Here is a 21178-nt window from a genome sequence, read left to right on the forward strand (position 1 = left end):
TGAGCGAAAAGCCTATTACAGGAAGATAAAGGAATCCAATTATGTATCAACACGGACTGAATTTTTTAAATCCATAAGTATTACGTAAATATAATTCAATGCTGTATAGGAGTTGACGTCATTTGTCGATTGAAGATAGTTGTTCACAGCAAGATCTAAATATGTTACGACTTACGACTTTAATTCTGTTATCAATATTTCAGCGTGACACAAACATAGTTAGTCTAATGGTGACTGCGAATATCCATGCTTTCAGATCTCTGATCATAGTATTATACTATGTCATTATTATGTATCAACCAAGTATAAATATTAAATTGTTTCTTATCAATACCGTATTTCTCATCAATACATCATAGTCTTGCTGAAATCGATGGCTTCCTTTAGTTAGTATCTCAGAGACGATTTATTTTTTCTAATGATCTATGTCGGTTCCAACAGTTTTTTTTCCGATAACAGATGTAAATATTTCAAACCAAGCACATTCTTATCACAAACTAAGTGTATCTATTTCTTATTATTAGTATGCACTTATTACTACAGTACTAGTGTTATACGATATAATCTAGCAGAAGTATCTCAGATATAATCGTGGAACAGATATTAGTCAAGTTTGAGGTTATCAGATTGTAATAACAAGGAAATAAATCCACATGGTATATTCCTTTCAACTTATAGATCTTTCTTAGATTGCCACAATTCACACAAACGTACACGCGGGGTCAGAGGAAGGAAGGATTGTTCCACAAATGTGATCTTAACCCAGCTTTAAATATCACATGCTGTCTCTATATTCAGCACTATAATTCTCCCATGAACTTAAGATCTAAGACTCATGCCAAACACTATACATAAACTAGTAAATACATAAATATATATTTAGTATTTTGTAGATATTAAAGATATTATATTATTGAAGTGACTACTTCTCTTCGTTTCGCGTCACGGAATGTCACGTCATGCTTGTTCGCTCTGTAGCCGCTAGGGGCGTCACTATTGCGACCATTTTTATGTTAGGGCGTTTTCCGTTCAGTTCAGTGGCTATCCAGGCGTGCAAGTTAGAGTTTACTGTCGCTCCTTGTTGAAGTGACTATTTCTTTTGGCGGGCTATGGATGTATGTTTTGAAGGGGAGGGGGAGGAAATACAGTAGCGGGAATGATCGACAAAAGTGACTAATTCTTACAACTAGCTGTGAAAAAAATCTAACACAGTCTAAAATACATGGTAAAATACTGGTTTGCATAAATCTACGAACTACTAATGTAATTTATTAATGGATTCAGCGTAAAATCTTAATTAACTTAATGCATCATTCATTCAGTTGTTAAAGCTCACCGGATTCTAAATTTAATTTAAGCGTAGTTAATATTAATTCCTTTTCCAGTTTACTAATAGTTTCGTCCTTACAAGATTTAAAAAAGAATTAAAAATAAATTGATTACATCTTTTCTAGCTAACAAACCCGTAGTGTAATTTAATCCTGAAAGAAAATTAGTCTTTGTATTTATAGAAATATTATAATTATAACCACTACTCAATTACATTGGGCCTTACTTTGTATTCACTTACGTAATAAATAAATTACGTGAAACACATTTTAATACTGTTAATATAATAAGTTTTGTTTAAGAAACGTTAAAACCACTAACTGACTTTTTAAAAGATAAATTAAATTTAAAAATTTCAAATAATAAAACACAAGTATAGAAGAAATATTGAATAGAAGAAATAAAATAAGAAATATTGAATTATATATCTAAATTTCAGTTATTGTAAGCCCGTAATTTCATTTTGAGAATATAAGGACAATGAAAATCAATCAATATCAAATGAAGTAATTATTACGGAAATACAAGATTATAGTGAAAATGCTATTGAACAAATTATAGAAACTAATAATGAAAATGTATACTTATTTATTACTTTAATATATTGATGTCAGTGATCATTGTAATATTTAAAATGTGAAGAATATTACGAAAATATGTATAAAATGAATTAAAAAACATAAAGACTATATAATGTTAAAACATTTTTATTTACTGTCTCATATTATTTAAAAATTGAAAAATAACCATTTAATAATTAGAAAACGTATTTTTTCAGGACACACACACACACACACACACACACACACACACACACACACACACACACATATATATATATATATATATATATATATATATGTGTATTATACTAGCTGTTACCCGCGGCTTCGCACGCAAGTTTTAGAACCGAAGTCCTTATATAAAGCAATTATGATGTAATATGATGGGAGTCCTACAAAACATTTTTTAAACATAATTAGGCATACATCAGGTAGATATTATTAAGTTCATGGTGAATAGTATCAGAGTTTAACTTAAGTATTATATCATGTTTGGCACGTGTAGGAGCATTTTCGGTTCTAATTAATTATATACATAACGTCACAGCTGAATCTGCCTTGTAATCCCGATCAAGAAAACACAAATCTCGGATCACACAGGTTTCGGAAACTTACTTTGGTCAAAAGGCGTATATTTCCAGTCCTTGTCATATATTTCAGGTCTAAGATATTTCCAGTACCATACCAGAGTTTGCCTTATTGTTCTGACGAAGAAAAAATATATATACACTTATTATGATATCTTACGTTGGTCAGTTCCGCGATTGCCTATCCAAATTTTTGTACAGATATTATTATTATTTAGATAATTTAATATTCTGGTATAAATAATTTTCATTAACTGTCTTTCACCCACAGAAATCTGAAGCTTGAATTGATATTGTACAATGATATTGGCCTTTAACATCACTGAGGAAGTTAGGAAATAGCTAGTATTAAACGAAACCATAAGTTAATATCGTTAACTGTGACAAAACAGAAACTAATCTTTTAGGGACACTTGGGTACAAATTATCGTTCCAAGGCAACCTGTTATTTGTCACTGTCACTGTTTAGCTATGCTGTGCTTATACTCCAGGTATTTTATTTTGTAAGATAAATCAGAATGTTACGGTTGGGATAAAAACGCTTTCATTGGAGGTCAAGTTTGGATTAAAAAGCATTCTTTTCCAAAAGGTTATCTTCTATTTTGGAGCGATGTAAGGGTCGATCATATGTGTGAGGTTCTCGGGAATGTTATAAGATTGTAGATTGAGCAGAAGGGCGATATTTAACTATTTAAGGTTATATAAAAAGTCCTTTTTTCCACCTACACATATACCCTAGTTGTAGGCATGCCAATTCATCTAAAAACTCGTTTAGGTAGAATATGAACATTTCTTTCATGAACTTCAGGCGGTTGCAAAAAAAAAGTATTGATTTGCATCAAATTACAAAACGATATAATTTTATTACTCTGTAAGAACAATAGTGAGAATTATTACATGGTCAAAATATAGAGTCGTGTTATAAGATCAATTTGTCAGTACCTGTGGAGGTACTCGACAATTACTTAAAATGTAGGTCCAATTAATGATTTAATAATGTGCAGAATAAGAAACCAAATTTGGAAATTTATTTAAAAATGGCAGCCATTCAATTTACAAATCCTTCCCAAACAACACCTTCTTTGGTAACGTATTCATATGGCATTGAAGTATACGTGTTACTTCCTATTTAAACATTTTATTCTTTACAAAATAGACATAGGTCTGTTGTAACCCTTTACAGCAATTGTAATGCTATACGAAGCTCACGTTTTTATCTACATTTCTACATAATTTCAGTTAATATTCAGGCATTTACCACATAGAAAAACAATCCTTTATATATCCTGCCCATAGAAGTTCGCCATGCACTATAGTGAGTCTATAGTTCACTTTTTTCCCAAGATGACTGACAGATAATTATAGAGAAATAATTTTTACATTCCCTGGCAGATAAGGAGTTGTAAAGGGATAAGAGGAGTTAAGTATGTACTGAGTAGTAGGATCTTTAATGGCACTATCAACGAAGATATCAAGTTTTATAATAGCTTATCCTTTTATGCCATTACCTAATCATATTCATACCAGGATACAGCAGCAAAATTGAAAGTAATATTAAGATTTCTTTAATTGATAGGTCCTTACTGAAAGAATCTTACTCCAAAAATGGTAAAGATTAGATGATAAATAACGATACTAATTATTTATCATTTGATAATGATGTAAACAATATAAGAACTTACAAAATACTATTATTAAACTTATTATTAAAGTAACACGTTGCATAACTTCTAGAACTAATGTCAGTCAGAACGATTTGTCAAATCTTTGCAATAATCCCTTCGTTCTAGGAAATGAAGCTTGGAATTTAACTACCACTGTAACTAAGTTGAAATGGTATATTGGTATACCACTGGTAATACTGGTAATGGTAAATATTAAACACTGCTTTAAATATTGGTCTTTACAGGGCACTAATAAAATAGTTATAGATCTAAATATAAAACATATAAAATCATAAATGATCAATGAAAGGACCTCTGTTCTATTTCTCACTGTAAAAATAAAGTACCTCTACATATACATATTACTGTTTAATGTGACCAATACTTAAAGAAACATGTTGGAAATCAAGATAATTGAAGAATCGACAAAATGCAATGTAAACGATAGGCATTCGTTTTTATCTCTCTATGAAAAATCCGGCTTTCTAGGAAAGCAATATATTTCAATGTCTACTGTGTTTAGCTATGGTTTCATAATAGAAACAAACTTGCACCGGTGCGAATTAGATAGAGGGTTTATGAGAAAACCATTATTAGAATGGCCGGCAATGAAAGTTCTAAATGAAGACTCTGATATTGTTTTCGTAATGTCATCCTAGTTCCAATAAAACAACCACACCGAATTTTCGTATAGTGAGACGTACGTAATATGTCTGAAATTATGAAAAGAGGCCGCTTTATTTGGTTTTTAATTTTATTCGCATTGTTATTACGGTTATATCGATTTGTTAGGGGAATGGGTTATAAACGATAACACTATTTTGGGTGGTAGAATTCTCAAACAGGCAGATAACTACTTAGCTTAGGATGTCTGTTTTATTATTAGACTCGTATTTAAAATAGGTGTTCATATGTATGATACCAACTGACACATGATGATACATTTTATAACACTAAAAATCTTATAAGTTATTAAAATGAAACTATACAGATAGTGGTAATGTTTCCTTACTATTTTGTGCCTATTTCATACTTTGTAAAGAAAATAGTAGGTTTGGCACTAATTTCAGTCTCGCGGGCATGGTCCAATTTCCCGCCAACTGCTACAGTATATTGTTACTGTCAACTACACTAGGGCATACAATAAGTATTAAAATAAATGGAAACATATACTGTACATTGAAATGAGTGAAACTGCACAATTAGCGGGTATTTTATTTGTGTATTTGTTGAAACAGGTTTATGCTAATTTAAAGGAGACACTGCAAGTAATAACTAATACAATGTTTAGTTTATGTAACTTCAACACAATAAAGCCATTCTCTAAAGTAATATTGTTGGAGAAAATTAACTGTGGAGGAAAATATTTATAAATGAGCGCCAGTGGCTGCGTTACCGTGAAATCCTACTCACTAAATGTGATTTTATTACTGAGAACAGAGATCAATGAAATATTAACAATCACAAACAACGGAACACATTATTGTTAATGTAATTGGCTATAATTACAGTCATATTGTACCGTATGTCCTATTATAACTATTTATATATTCTGCATATTTCTTTACACTTCAAAATATTTAAGTTTGACCGTTCAAAATATATTTTAAAGTACATACAAAAATAGTATTGTACTCGTATTATTTTTACCAAACTTAAAAAACAATTCAAATAGTTTAATAACATAATACTTATACTTATACATTTTACATTCTTACTGAGTACACACAAGGTATCTTTCTTATTAAAAATGTTACAAGATGAGTAACACAAGTATTCTAGTACATCTTTTAAATACTACTCTAATGTTATCTACGTTCTCATTATGATAGAGAACTCCTCCTTACTTTGGTATTTTTAAGTTATCTCGTTATGAATTTGGATTTGAAAAAATCTATTTGGGTTTCTATGGTTTTAGTTAAAACAAGAATTCCTTGGCGTGTTATGCTGTGTATATATGTTCATCACTACTACAACTTTTATCATATCTTACATAACTTTTATCACTAATTAAAACATAGGTTTATAAATAAATATATATATATATATATATATATATATATATATATATATATATATATATATATATATATATATATATATATAGGTGATTTAGTCCACTATATTTGCCCGGTGCTATTTAAAATATCTATTAATAGAATTCTTTAATTAATAAAATTTATAATGCCTTTATATATTATTAAGGAGTAGCTATATGGTTTTTTTATTTGTTTACATCGTAAAAGGTTTAGAAGAATTAAGTAATAGGAAAAGAAAATGCTTTTCAGAAATAGGTCGCAAGGGTAAATTGAATTGCACCACCTTGCAGCTGTCAGAATATAACTCAACCTATAGATCAGCTGGTGCCTGTACTGTAGCGTTCCCTGCTTGAGATAAACCTCGATATATAGTCGTTTTTCGCATATAAACTCTTTATTTTCACAATGCCAAGGATTGCTTGATGGTGTTATCAATAAACTATAATGTATTTTTCGTCGTATTTGGGTTATTAATTTACAACAACATAAAATTACCGTTGTATAATTATAACGTTTTAGAGTAAGGAGATTTAATTTTTTTAACAAAACACTACGAGGTATTTAAGTGAAGTCACTTTTAGCGCAGAAATTGGTGGATAAAATTATTAAAGTGGTAAATGAGAAGAAATTATAAAAAATAACTTAAATATATATTTATAAAATAAATACTCGTTATTCTTTCAAAGAATCCTCTGAATAATTTATTGATTCATTTTTGACAGTAACATGTTTGCCAATGTTAAAAGTAGCCACCCTTGGACTACAATAAATAAGTGCAAAATAAATAATAGGATACATTATGTTTGAGAGAAGAAAACATGCTAGTAAACATTTGGATGTGTTTCATTCCGTATGTGTTGGAATTAAGAATGGCAATAAGAAGAGCAATTGTGAAGTATACAATCAATTAGTGTTTAAAATAGATACAAAATAATGTGTTTGCATATTAATATGTTGTAGTCGGGAATGATGAGTTGAGAAACATTAAGTATTATACGAGAAGGAAATTAAAGAAATACGTATCAAGTTTCTCAAAATTGATATAGGAAAATCATTACATAACGTGAAAAAAGCTAGTACTGCAAATTTTTAAGATCATTTTAAAACTAAATATAATTGATGTTCTTTATATAAAATTAATATACCAACAGTCGAGTCAATGTTTATGTTCAATAAATCTTTAAAACTAGTCCAACTATTACAAAAACAAAACAATCCAGGAAATATAAAACTATTAAACTTAAAGAAATCTTGGTTAATATAATTTAGAAACACGTGATGATGCATAGAGCAGAAGTAGAGTAGATAAACAACTTTTATACAAGAATTAATTTACGTGTATAGAAAATTTGATAAATTTCTGAACTACTTATGATAAAAAAGTAAGCACTAAACTTAAACGACTTCAATATGCATTTAACAAGTTGTCAATATGAAATATAGGTTTATTTTTATTACATGTTTCATAACGGCTCCTGACATATGTAAATGCTGTCAATCAAAGTGTGCGCGGTGTATTCTAGTTTTAAAACTTACTCGGGAATTATTCTGAAGAAAGGATAAAATGTGATTATAAACATATCTTCAAACAATTACTATAGCATTTTCATTATTTACGAGCTGTAAGTTTCTAAAATGAAAGAAAAAGTACAAATTCCCTGTTACACCGTACTAGAGGATGATGTAGAGAGTTTGTACAAGTGTTACTGATTCCCATAACTTTCATCGAGAAAGTTTAGATACATCTAAGTTAGAATAATCTACGACCTATTGGAGGTCCAATGAGGAGGGGTTTAATACATCGAGGATATCTGTATGGAGGACGTTACCTGCAAGAATATTCACCGCATTAATGCTTTAAACTATTTTAAGGGTGTCTGATGACCACTCTTTAGGAGTATTGTGCAGTGTCTGGAGATAGTAGCGGGAATGTACACAGAAAGACTCCGTTGCGCGAGCTGAAGTGATTCTAGTCGGCGTGGCGGCGGCGGGCTGCTACCAGAGATCAGGAGCTCCTAGAGGCAGAGCTTTCAGGATCCACTTGTTTCATAATTTGCTCATTTTTAATTATTATTGTGGCTTTAAGGAATCAGATGGTTCAGTGGCCCTTTTTTAATATACAAGTCTTGTGAACTTTAACGGAAATGTACCTTATTCTTTTGGCCAACAGGTCTTGCTTAATGTTATAGCAATGATTTGAAATGTACATAAACATTTTATATAAGCTAAAACACAAGAGAATAAAATAATATTTACTACTGTGTAGACGATGAATCACACAAGTTATCTATTCTTACATGATGAATAAACTTTATTGAGAAATAAACGTGCAAGTCAAAATGACAGGAAGGAGTCCATCCATTTACCACAACAATGATAGTGTCTACACAGTACGGTCATGTAATAGGGGCAGAGTTAGGTAAATTCGGTCATTTGTATTGAACACAACCAGAATTTGTTAGCTGCCAGTTCTTCCCCCACACAACTACCATGGAGTAAAAGGTTTAATAAAAATAAACAGTATATTAAATCCATAACAATGTAATAAATGTTACAAACTATAATTAAAGAATATTCTTATAAGACGTAGTAAGTATTGCTTCAAAAGGAGTATAATATTTCTTTTCATCGGAATACGTATGACTTGTGAAAGATTTAATATTTTAAGCCTACTTATAATAAGTTGTAATAGTAGAAGAAGAATCCACCTAGTTTCTTGGGATGCACCTTGATTGAGGGATGACATGGAACGATTACACAGATAATGACTGTTCAAAAGTTGCTTTAGGCATTTATGTCTTGCGCAATATGGCAAAATTCTGTTTCCTTGAATAATTTGAAGACAGCTTAATTTGGCCTATATTTCCACATTTAGCTTACGGTCTGATATTGTCTACATATAAATTTAATAGAATGTCTAGAATGCACAAGAAAACTGTCAGAATCATTTACAAATTAAAGCAAAGAAAGTGGTGTGAAGTGGCATTCGAGGAGCTTGGATTGCTGACTGTGCCTAGCCTGTATATTCTCGACGTCCTGCTATACTGCCGATTCAAGCGTGTCTAACTTCGGGGTAGCGACGAACACCAATACGAAACTAGAGACCGGGGCAACATTCATATGGCACAGCACAGAACTATTGCTTTTGAATACTTGTCATCTCAAGTTGGTGTAAGGTTTCCAAACAACCTAAGGTTTAACAATAGGTTTCCTAAAGAGAAAAAAATGTGTTAATAACTCCAATGAATTTAAATCTCGACTAAAACACTTCCTGGTGTCTAGGGCATTTTACTCAGTTGACAAGTTTGCGATGGGTCGCTGGGAGAGTCTTTAGTAACAATTACAAAATAATTGTTTGTACCTCCCCTTTCTAAAATCCAAAGAAAGTGAGCCAAATTCAAGGAACCGACAATACGGGTGGCACGTGCCCACATTGAATTTGAATTGATAATTTATTTATGTCTTTACTTAAAATTAGATTAAATTAGTTATTAGATTAGGCCATTTATTTATTTACATGACGCTTGCAATAGTTTTATTGTTAATTGTTTCTTGCAATAAAGAATAATATTATTATTATTATTACTGGTTTGTTACCTTCGTAGTTAGCGCTTAAACTATATATTATAATTACCTGACTTTGGTCAGGTAATTATAATATATTCTAGTCATAACAACGTTCAGTTTGCTGAACGTACAACAGAATGTCAAAGGACCTGGCAAAACGTAATGTTAGAGGTGGAGACACAGATGGATGGGCTGCCCTTATACTTTAAAAATATATAACTAATAGGACCCTTCCTAGGACCAAGAGCCCTACGGAGAGCCAGGGCGACAGACAATCTGTGCCTTCTAGACAGCAGATTCAAACTTATTTTAGTAATTACAAGAAAAAAATTACGAACATGAAAAACAAATTGGTTTTCTCAGGAATGCGCCAGGCAAAGTTTATTAAAAGTTTATAAAAGTTAATCTGCCAGCCGTTGTCAGAATTGAATACAAACAGTTTTTTATGTGAAAATCAAATTTAGCGGGTGCTCATCAATCGAGTCCCTTTCCCCTGCAACCATATTTCCTTCACACTCTCTCTCACTACACCTGTTCTCCTCACGCATTGTTTGTACATTGTTCGGATGAAATTTTCACAAACTTTCAGTTGCATAAAAGTACAACAATTTAAAATTACTTAGTTATTAGCGTTAGAGAAATAAGACAATATTTAATACTACAATGGAGGTTTGCCTATAATATAAGATTGTGTGGTATGGAAAAAATATAACCTTAGTAAAATTACAATAACGGGACAAAGATAGTGAGTTACAATTATAGAGCCTCATTCTAGTATATATGAAGCTCTCTTGGACAGATAATATCTCACTTTCCCTATAAAAATTGAAATTTCAGTAACTAGGTTTGTTTCAGGTGGAATGTTTTTGTACAGCTTAGTTGTCTGGATAAAAATGAGTGAATAGAGAGAAAAGGAGTGTAAAATAATCAGGAATCAGAATATATTATGTATAGTATAAGAATATGGGTCAACGATTCCAAATAATTCATGTTTTATGAAAATAAGACACTACATAATAAATCAGGAGTGAATGTAACGTTAAAATACCATCTGTTTAAAAATATACCCTACAAATTTCACCTAAATTCATCTCCCAGAAGAATCTCAATGCTCTATATTGTATAAAAACTCTACTAATATCGTAAAATTATCATGAGAATAGATACCCCAAATTATTTCTAGTCAAGAAGGGGTAAGTACAAGATCTCTGCAGTATCCAAGTAATAGAATTTCTCGTGAAAATTAAGACTGAGTTCTTAAGGCGTAAATAGATAAGTTAGGTTTCTCTAGAAATAATCTGTATTTGTATCCCAATTTCTTGTTCTTTTGTATCTTAATTCCCAAGAATTTTACCACAGGAGAGCACTGAGACCGTCATTATTTAAAATCTAATCGAAGGTCAAGAAGAAGGTTATACAAGAAAATGGTGGTTTTCGGTTTAGACGTGTTCAAAAATAATTTATTTTAATAAAAACCAGTTAGTCAAACGAGAAGAATAGGTAACAAACTGTACTTGTATGGAAATTGAATCAACATTCAAAGAGAAGACTAGTGCCATCTGCAAAAAAAACGCGGTTGTGACGAAAGTCATTGTTTTTTATAAATGGAGGCAAGTTAATAATGAGTATTAACAATAATAATACGGATCCATGGGGAACACCACTAACGCGCTATTACAATATTCAGTTTCTTAAAATGATAGGTTAAAAACAGCTGTCCTTTATGATCAAACGTAAGTGTGGTACTCAATTTCTAATTTATTTCTAAAATATTATCAGTAAATGAGTCTCCGTTATAAGATTTTTCGGTAGCTTCATCAATGACAATTTTTAGAATTTTAAGTCATTTCAATGTCAATAAAAGAAATTTTTGTTTTACGATATCTAAAGAAAATTGACGGTAAAGCCACCTACACCAATACTCGACAGCTATCCCTCGCCAACTCAATACAAATCAAATTTATACTTTCCAGAAATAAATGAAACAGTCAATCGACATACGTATCACTCATAACAACCACAACCAGAACCTTATTATTAATCGATGTAATATTTTGGTACAACACATTGAAAACTTTCCTAGTGTGAATAGTATTAGTAATACTCCTATTTTTCTTTGCATTCTATTCTTATTAGAGTTATTTACAATAGTAAAACTGAATACGATCAGACATTGTACAGCCTTTTATTGAAAATTTAGGTTCGATGAGACTAGAAGAGGGAGTGTGGGTGTGAGGGGGAGTGAGGTACTGAGGAGGGAACATTCAGGTTTCAACTCACTGTGGCTAGGAAGCTTTTCACATATCCAAGTGTCTATAACTGTAAGAATATCCCTGCTTATAGACTTCTTACCAGCCGCATGAAAATGTATCCCTCTAAACAAATGGAACAATTTAACTCCTAGATCAAGAATTCTAACATTACCTGCCCTGCATTGCAGTGTTTTTATAGTACTGTTTAAATGTTTAATTCTTTTCAGCGTTTATTTGGTTATTTCTAAAATATGTTATTTTATAAACTATGTAACCGAAATTTCCTGACTAATGCAATGGAAATGTATTTAGATATACAGTTACACGTACAACTGGTCAATTATTTGTGAAGAAAAAAATACCAACGTATCGTTTTCATTGTTTGCTGATGTATTGAGACAGGCTGTGGACTATTCAATGGATAAAGTCAAAATCACCTCTAAATATAAGTTGTTAAAGCCTTGGATGACTATTGATCTTTGCAAACGTCAGCTGTTTAGTAACTTACTGAATAAAAAATCAAAAGAAAGATTAAACGACCCAAAATTTCAACGTTTTTTTTCAAAATTATAGTTTTTTCAAAAGTTAAAAAAGACATTTTTGAACAAAAAATACATTATTACCAGAATACTTTTGAAGAAAATAAATTTGATATCAGGAAGCAATGGGAAACAATTATTAATAACATGCTTGGTTCGCAAAAGAAGAAACACCGCAATCCAGGTGTTTATTCTCTATCCAGGCCTGAAGAACTTATCTCAGAGTGTTAAGCTGTCGCCAATGAGTTCAATCTTTTTTTGTTAATGCAGTTGAAAACCTAATGAATGACTCTGACAGTTTTGATGGCTTTGATTATCATATGTACACCCAATGTTTTCCTGCTAAGTATTCGGATAATTCATTTTTTTGCTATCCTACTAGTTCTGAAGAAGTTCTAGCTGTTATCAACAGTTTAAAGTCTAGCAAGTCTCCTAGTATTGATGGTATTTCAGCGCATCTAATGGAAAAAATGGGTCATATCTTGTCTCCTGTGTTGGCATTTCTAATTAACCTTAGTTTTGAAACTGGTATCTTTCCTATCTCTTTAAAAACTGAACTAGTTGTCCCACTTCACAAGAAAGGTTCCAATAAAGATATCAATAACTATCGACCGATTTCTCTTTTATCTCTTGCTCTAAGGTAATGGAAAAGATTATGAAAGTCAGATTGGTTCAGTTTTTAGATTCTAATAAGTTTTTTTGTGCAAATCAATTTGGGTTTATTGGAAAAAATCTACTGAAGATGCTCTCTTGAAGTTCTGTTCAGACGTTTATGAAGGAATTAACAGTGGTAAATTTGTCAGTGGAATATTTATTGACATAACTAAGGCATTTGATGCCGTGGATCACAAGATTTTACTAGACTATCTTTGGGTAGCTGGAGTTAGAGGTATCCCTTATGAATGGTTTAAGAGCTATCTAACAAACCGATCTCAATGTGTAAGATTTCTGGACTCCGTCAGTTCAACCCTCCCGATTAAATTTGGAGTGCCACAAGGGTCTGTTTTGGGCCCAATACTATTTTTGGTCTATATTAACAGCTTGTGTAATGGAAATGTATCGGGTTCCTTAACTTGTTTTGCAGATGACACTGCCCTTTGCTATTCCACTATAAATAATCAAATAGTGTATAGCGTAATGCTAGAAGACCTTGACAAATTGAAAATGTGGTTTGCTAGAAATAGGATGGTCTTGAGCGTTAAGACGAAGTTTATGAATTCTTCTTTAAGAAATAGAAAAGACATACAACAAGATATCATTTTTAAATGCAAGCAATGCTTAATTCTCGGGAGAAATCCATGTAAGAATTGCGTTCGAATTGAGAGGGTGGAACAATTAAAGTATCTGGGGGTTATTCTGGATGAAAGGTGTAGTTTAAGGAACACATTTTTAATGTCAAAAACTATTTAAAACCTTCGTTGAGGAAGTTTTATTTTCTTCAGTATTTATGTCTAATATCTATCTTGAAAACTATTTACTATTCTATAATTAACTCTAAATATTGCAATATGGTATTTCTTGTTGGGGAGGGGCCTATTATTCTATTATTCGACCTATTATTATAAATCAAAACAAGATCATTAGGGTTATTGTCAGAGCTAATCGGCGTGACCCTTCTTTTCCTCTTTATATTCAGCTTGGAATACTTCCGCTTAGATATTCGTACATTTATAGGGTACTCAGGATATTTTTCTCAAGAGGCGGCCACACACTAGGAAATGTTCACTCGATTAGGTTACAAATTTTAAACCGAGTAACTATTCCTTTTCCTAAATTAGAAGTTTACAAACGTTTTTATACATTCATATCTCCGAAGCTCTATAACAAATTACCTTTCGCTGTGTCCTTGTCGAAAACATTGGGTACGTTCATACGAAGTTTGAAATGCTGGCTTTTTACAATTGTTGATGTAGAGCGACTCATAAATAAGATATTTTGTTAAAGACTTTTTTTATTGTATGAGTGTGTAATGGTTACATCTTTATCTATTTTGTCTAAGTATCTTTGTAGTGTGTTTGTATGTGTGTATATATGTTTGAGTAATGTATGTGTTTGTAAATTTATGTTTATATGTGTGTATTTGTATGTATGTGTATATATGTATATGTATCTGTATGTGTGTATGTGTATGTGTGTGTATGTGAATTTATGTAGTAATTTAATTATTTTTATTTGTTTGTGGTAATGTAATGTATTGCATTTTATTATGAAATACGACTTAATTGTGTGCTTTGTTTTAAATATTGGTATGGTTTATTCATTACTCTAATTATGTATATTTTACTCTCAACTCAGCTAATAGCTCAGAGGTGCCTATCCATTGTACTTTTATCTACATTTAGATGTGATTTTTGTGTGAACAAATGATTGTAATGTACTTGGAAATAAAGATTCTTGAGTTACATCGAAATGTAATAAATATGATCGAGATGTTAAGTAACTGCATTTCGGAAGCGAAGCTTGCAAACATCACGATAAATGTGGAGAGGTAACTTCCTCAATAGACCTCCTGTTCTTGCCAGCCTATGGTTTACCTTAGAATTAATGTAATAGTTTGTGATGTGCTTTTTACTACATACTTTGTCAACTGATCAATAGATAATAAATTACCAACATTGTTTGGACGTTAATGAATCGTAATTTTAAGTCTCTTAGTACCTTTTATTTGGAAAAAAAATTAAAAACCATTTTACACTTTTTATCACCTCATAAGGTATAAGGTAAATATAGCGGAAAATACGTAAAAGATGTTTTAAAAATATTGTTTGAACAAGCATTATTACTTATTTTCAATCACTTTTCGACACATATTTCCATTATATACTAATCATAATGTCATTTATGATAAGAGTTTAACAAATTGTAGACTTATTACTTTATTAACAGGCTGAAAAACACTTTACAAATAATTATACGGTCGTAAATATATAAAACTAGGAAAACACTAAGAAACATTGTTTAGTTTTCATTACAGGATTGAGCAATACTACAGACTCTTTAATCATAGTGAAATGTTTTAAAACTTTAATTGATTTTGCTACGATTAAATAAATTCAAATTATTTACAGAATTTGAACTTGGTTGACCTATAATTCGAATCTTTTTATTCTATGAGATATCCCGTGCATATCGGTCCTTTCAGAGACAAACTAAGATTAAATAAACTAAGTAAATTAAAATAAATGAAGAGTTGCAAATAATATAGTTTAATCGTAATATTTGTAGCTGTAAATGACCTTACAATTTCTCCAGCTCCGGTTAGTAAAATTAAGTTAGAAAACATAAAATTGCAGAGTGTAAGGTTAGTGTTTCTTTTGAACCCCGTAAAATATTCCAAACTGTATTTTCAAAACAAAACCGACAGCATGTTATATTTAACAAGTGCCATCAGTAATCCTATAAATACCGGAAATTATCAACAAGCTAGTTTTCTCCTCAAACCCAATACCATCGGATATTGCTCTCAGGTTCCGGTACGAGAGTAATTTCCTTGCTTCTTACTTATTATCTAAATAAGTAAATAACCTAAAAATCTCAACACTCCATACAAAGGGCCCCATATATGAAACTGTAATGTAAATTTATGTAAATACAGGAATATCCTATTTTAATAATGATTTATGTTTAAATTGATTAATGATATTTTTTATGAAACAATAACCATAACTTTTGTTTTAATATAAACCATTACAGAGAATTAGGAAATGTCTAAGTTAACGTTTGTTTCGGGTCCCATATATAACTTATCCTTTATTTATAAATGTGATAAAAATAAACTAACCTATATTTAAAGCTATTTTATACAGTAATTGTTTCCAAATTAAACATTTTAAATCGTTTCTACAAGCTGTGAATGGTGAATATTTAATCCAATGACTCATATAAACATGATAATTGAAAAATAAAAGATCCTCTGGAAACACAAAGAGAAATCCAGAATTCCTTTTTTATGGAATAAAGGAAAGGTCATAAATGCGTCCATTAGAGAGACATAAAAAATTTTATCAAAATTGCACAATCCCCATGTTTATACGAACTGTACTCATTTTAAGTAAAACATAATTTTTATATACAGGTTATTATATTACAAAATATTTTTAGAAATGTGTGCCATATTTCTATATTTATATAATATATTTATATTTGTAAAATAAATGTTTTAGCTATGGTGACTATGTTTAAATCGTATATCCCATATGTTATTAATGCAAAAGTTTGTGAAGATGTTGGAATGTTTGGTACTTAATCACGAAAAACAAAGTGGACAGGTTTGGACGAAATTTAACAAATTATTATATGGAAATAAAACACAAGCATATCTTTATTCCGAAATACAACTACTTTTGAAAGTAACTTATAGAATATGTATTTACTAATGTAACAAATCTTATCAATATCTTTGACAGCTGAACGAGTAACAGAACGCAGCGTGCCACACATACCAGTGCTTCGTACATACCAACAGTCGTTGGTGATGCATGTAGTAATGGAAAATATTATTATCTACTTCTATACATCTACTAGCTGTTACCCGCGGCTTCGCACGCAATCTTTAGAACCGAAGTCAGTATATTACTTAGTAAAAGCAATTATAATGTAATATGATGGGAGTCCTATAAAAATTTTAAAACGTAAGTAGGCATACATCAGGTAGATATTATTTAAGTTCATGGTAAATAGTCTCAGAGTTTAACTTAATTATTATATCATGTTTCTAATGTGTTCTAAGCATTTCTGGTTCTAATTAATTATATACATAATGTCACAGCTGAATCTGCCTTGTCATTTCGATCAAGAAAACACAAATCTCGGATCACACAGGTATATTTCCAGTCCTTGTCATATATTTCAGGTATAAGATATTTCCAGTACCATAGTAGAATTTGCCTTGTTGTCCTGTCAAAGAAAAAGGTATATACTTACGTAGGACCGAGAAGCCTATTTCGGTTAAAAAGTGCCTACTTCAGACATTCAGACCGTTTACATTCACTTACTATGTCACAGTTTAGCTTGCCATATTGCCTCGATCAAAATACTATGTACGTTTGATCATGCAGTTCTCGGAAATCTACTTTCATCAAAATCGTCTGCTATCGGCTTCTAATGTACTTTCACTCTAAAATATTTCCAGAGACATAGTTAGTTCGCCTTGTCCTGATAAAGAAAATATACACACATAAGAAGGACCAAGAAGCCTATTACGGCATAGAGGGAAGGCCTACTACTTCCTATGTACTTTTGGTATAAGGGGGAATTCCTTACTAAGGTTATGCAACATTCCAAAATAATAATCATTATTAAAGTTTGGTGTCATATAAGTGTGGTTTTTTTAGACTCAAATCAGGAAAGAATGAATAGTTGAGGCATGTTAGTATTCATTTCTCTATTTTTCCATAAGCCAATTTTAAAATGCAATACCACAATGTCAAGGAAGCCCACCAGTTTAAAGTAACTTATGTGAATGCATTCATGACTTTGTTCAATAAAGTTTGTTACATAACAGTATTTAAATAATATTTCAAATGCATTAGATGATTTTAATTCGTGACGAGCAATCTGGATTAAAATGTATATATACAGGGTGACCCATAAGTCAGTTGTCACTTGAAATTTTTTTAAGACGATTTTTGTATAGAACAACGTCGAAGCCACTTTGAGCACATATTGTAGGTTAGATACTCTTTAAATTAATAATTAAAAATAAATAATAATAATTACATTAATAATACAGTACTTTGTACAAATAAAGTATTTGTACTTTTCTGGTAACTTTGTATTTTCATTTCTGACAACTGACTTATGGGCCACTCTGTATATATAGTAATTTTTTATTTACTATCTACATTACAACACTGATCAACCACTGTTTATTTATTATTTGATCAAATTTAAACGTAAATAGATTTTTGAGCCAACTTGTGGATCTGTAGTTGAAGGTGTCAACATTTGTTTAGTGCTAGTTTAATTTGAATTATGAAACGTAAAACTACAATTTTTTCGGTCGGAATTCCAAAGTATTCCAGGTAGCTTTCCTTATCTATTTCTTCGTAAAAACCTCCCTCGGGTTTCAATGAACACTTTACAAAAAGAGTTAACCGAATTGGTCTATATGTTCTCGAGATAAGTGCTTACCAACAAATTTTGCGAACCATTTTTATTTATAAGAAGATTATATAGAATGATATCAGCTGTTGAATTCAAATCAATTGGTTTATTTGGAATTTTACATGATGAACAAACTGCGAATGTGCGCATAAAGGGTTCTCGAAATTAGATTCCTTTCTTACAGAGGCCATCACGTGCATTTTGCACTGATGAGGTACACAATACCAATTAGGTATTGACACTGATGTAATTTTTGGCCTGAACCAAGGAAATATGATAATATAGCAAACAGGCATTGGGAAGCGGGGGCATTCTGTACTGTATCAAGTTTGCAGATATTCATTCATACATTCGCAAACCAATAACGAAGCTGCAAACAAAGCCGATTGGTCTGCAAATTAGGTATATATGGTATTACTTGATGGGAATTAAACAGCTCGCAAATATTACAAGTAAATCGGAGGATTTTCAAAATTTTGTGTTTGTGTCTCATAGGTCTATGCATTTGTCTACACATTATCTCAATAATAATTTGACTAAAAAAGAAGAGATTTAACACCAATGTAGGTCTATTGAATGGTAAGGTGCAGCTGGAAATTGAAGATTTTTCACTAACCCGAAATATAATATGAATTACTGAAATCATTTGAGCTATTCACTTACATACTGGAATACCAAAACAGTTTTATTTGTATTTAGTTGGTATTTATATAATTTGTTTTACTCTCTCCATCCAGGGCCTCAAAAAATTTATCTCTAAACCTAAAGTCTAACTATTCTGATATAGTTCAGAAGGTAGGGATATTTTTCAGAACTTATAGTTAAGTAATTCTACAGAAAATATATATGGCTATTACAATGCTATTGTTCAGTAGTAAATTGAGTGCAAAACCGCGGATAACTACTAACCAAAAAATGAAGGGCGAAAACCCGTTGTTAATAAAATAAAAAAATTTATCCGTATTTATTTACTTAATGTATGACAAACATTGTCAAAATTTCACTAAGCAACAAAACTCATATTTTTACATTCTGCTTATGAACTTATAATGAGACGTGTTCCCTCTACATACGAGTATATATAATATCTCGAAAGAATTTCAGGTTTTCAATCAACAGAGAGAACAAATCTGGTGAATCCGATTGCACGAGCAAACATGAATATTGAAGAGAATGCGAATAGAAACACCTCGCTTTGTTTGTTTGGGACGGTGAAGTGATTCTCCCAAACCGATGGAAGTTCCGAACAGTACAAATTTTAATAAACTGTAAGGCCAATATTTTGGTGTATTTCATTGTTTTAATTCATAAATACGAAGTACTATTCTGAACTTGAGATCTGGATATACTGGTTGCATCTTGGATTTTAACCCTATAGGAACCATATTACACGTCAAACACTTATATGTTAATAAAATAAAGAAATTATGAATAATGTGTTATTTTACAAGGCGGTGTTAGGGCTAAGAAGCCCTCTCTAACAATTAACCTGGGGACCAACGGCTTAAAGGTAACTTCCAAAAAACACCCAACGGCCGGGCAGGAGGACTGCTTGCAAGGACAGGATCGCTTAGTGGTCACCCATCCAAGCAGCAAACACCCTCGACGTTGTTTGACTCGTTACTCAATTACTAATGGCAAGCGCAATGAGTTGTCTTGTTTTAAATATCCTTACACAATTTAGTTTTATTATTACACGTCAAAAAGTGTTCGTTATATGGTGTTCAAAAAAGTAAAAGCTTTGCAATTAAAATTAAAATGGTTTTGGTTGAATATTAAGAATATATAAATATATATTTTTTTTAACAAAAAATAAAAGAGGTTGAATAATTTTTATAAAATGATATATTATTAAATTAGGGATGATTGAGAAGATCAGTCAAATAGGAATTTTCGTTGGGAAGTCTTGGCATACGTCTGACCCAAGCTGCTGCAGGATGAAGATGGAGCCCCGTATTATTGAGGTACATATATAACTTAGTCGTGTTAGTAACAAATAAATAAATTTATTGTATAATATTACACAAATCATTTTAAAGTTAGATTTTACATTTATATGCAGTTAATTAGCTATGGGTTTGACGTTGTTATAACACCTTTTTTAGGATGAAAATTTAAGAAAAGAAAAAACGAAATTATAAAATGTTAAAACGTAGAATGCGGGATATCTTACTCTTAAATATATATATACTATAATATACTATATATATATATTATATACTATAATATACTATATATATATATATATATATATATATATATATATAATCAAAGATAAAGGTAAAAAGTCTCTATACCGAGTGATGTATTTATGGAAGGTAAGTTTCCATACGGGTACAAACATTACGCTTTAAACAAGTAAAATCCATTACCTTAGTCATATTGCAGTAAACACGACAGACCACGTGAGAATGAGGGACATCCCATGGAGGAATAAGTACTTTCAACAAACTCTACAGTTTTCTACAGTTAAAGCTGCAATTGGAATGCATTGTGCAATGCGTTAGGTTGTCCTCATTTATATCGAAAATGA

The sequence above is a fragment of the Homalodisca vitripennis genome, chromosome 2 (genome assembly GCF_021130785.1).
Source record: "Homalodisca vitripennis isolate AUS2020 chromosome 2, UT_GWSS_2.1, whole genome shotgun sequence".
Lineage (NCBI taxonomy): Eukaryota > Metazoa > Arthropoda > Insecta > Hemiptera > Cicadellidae > Homalodisca > Homalodisca vitripennis.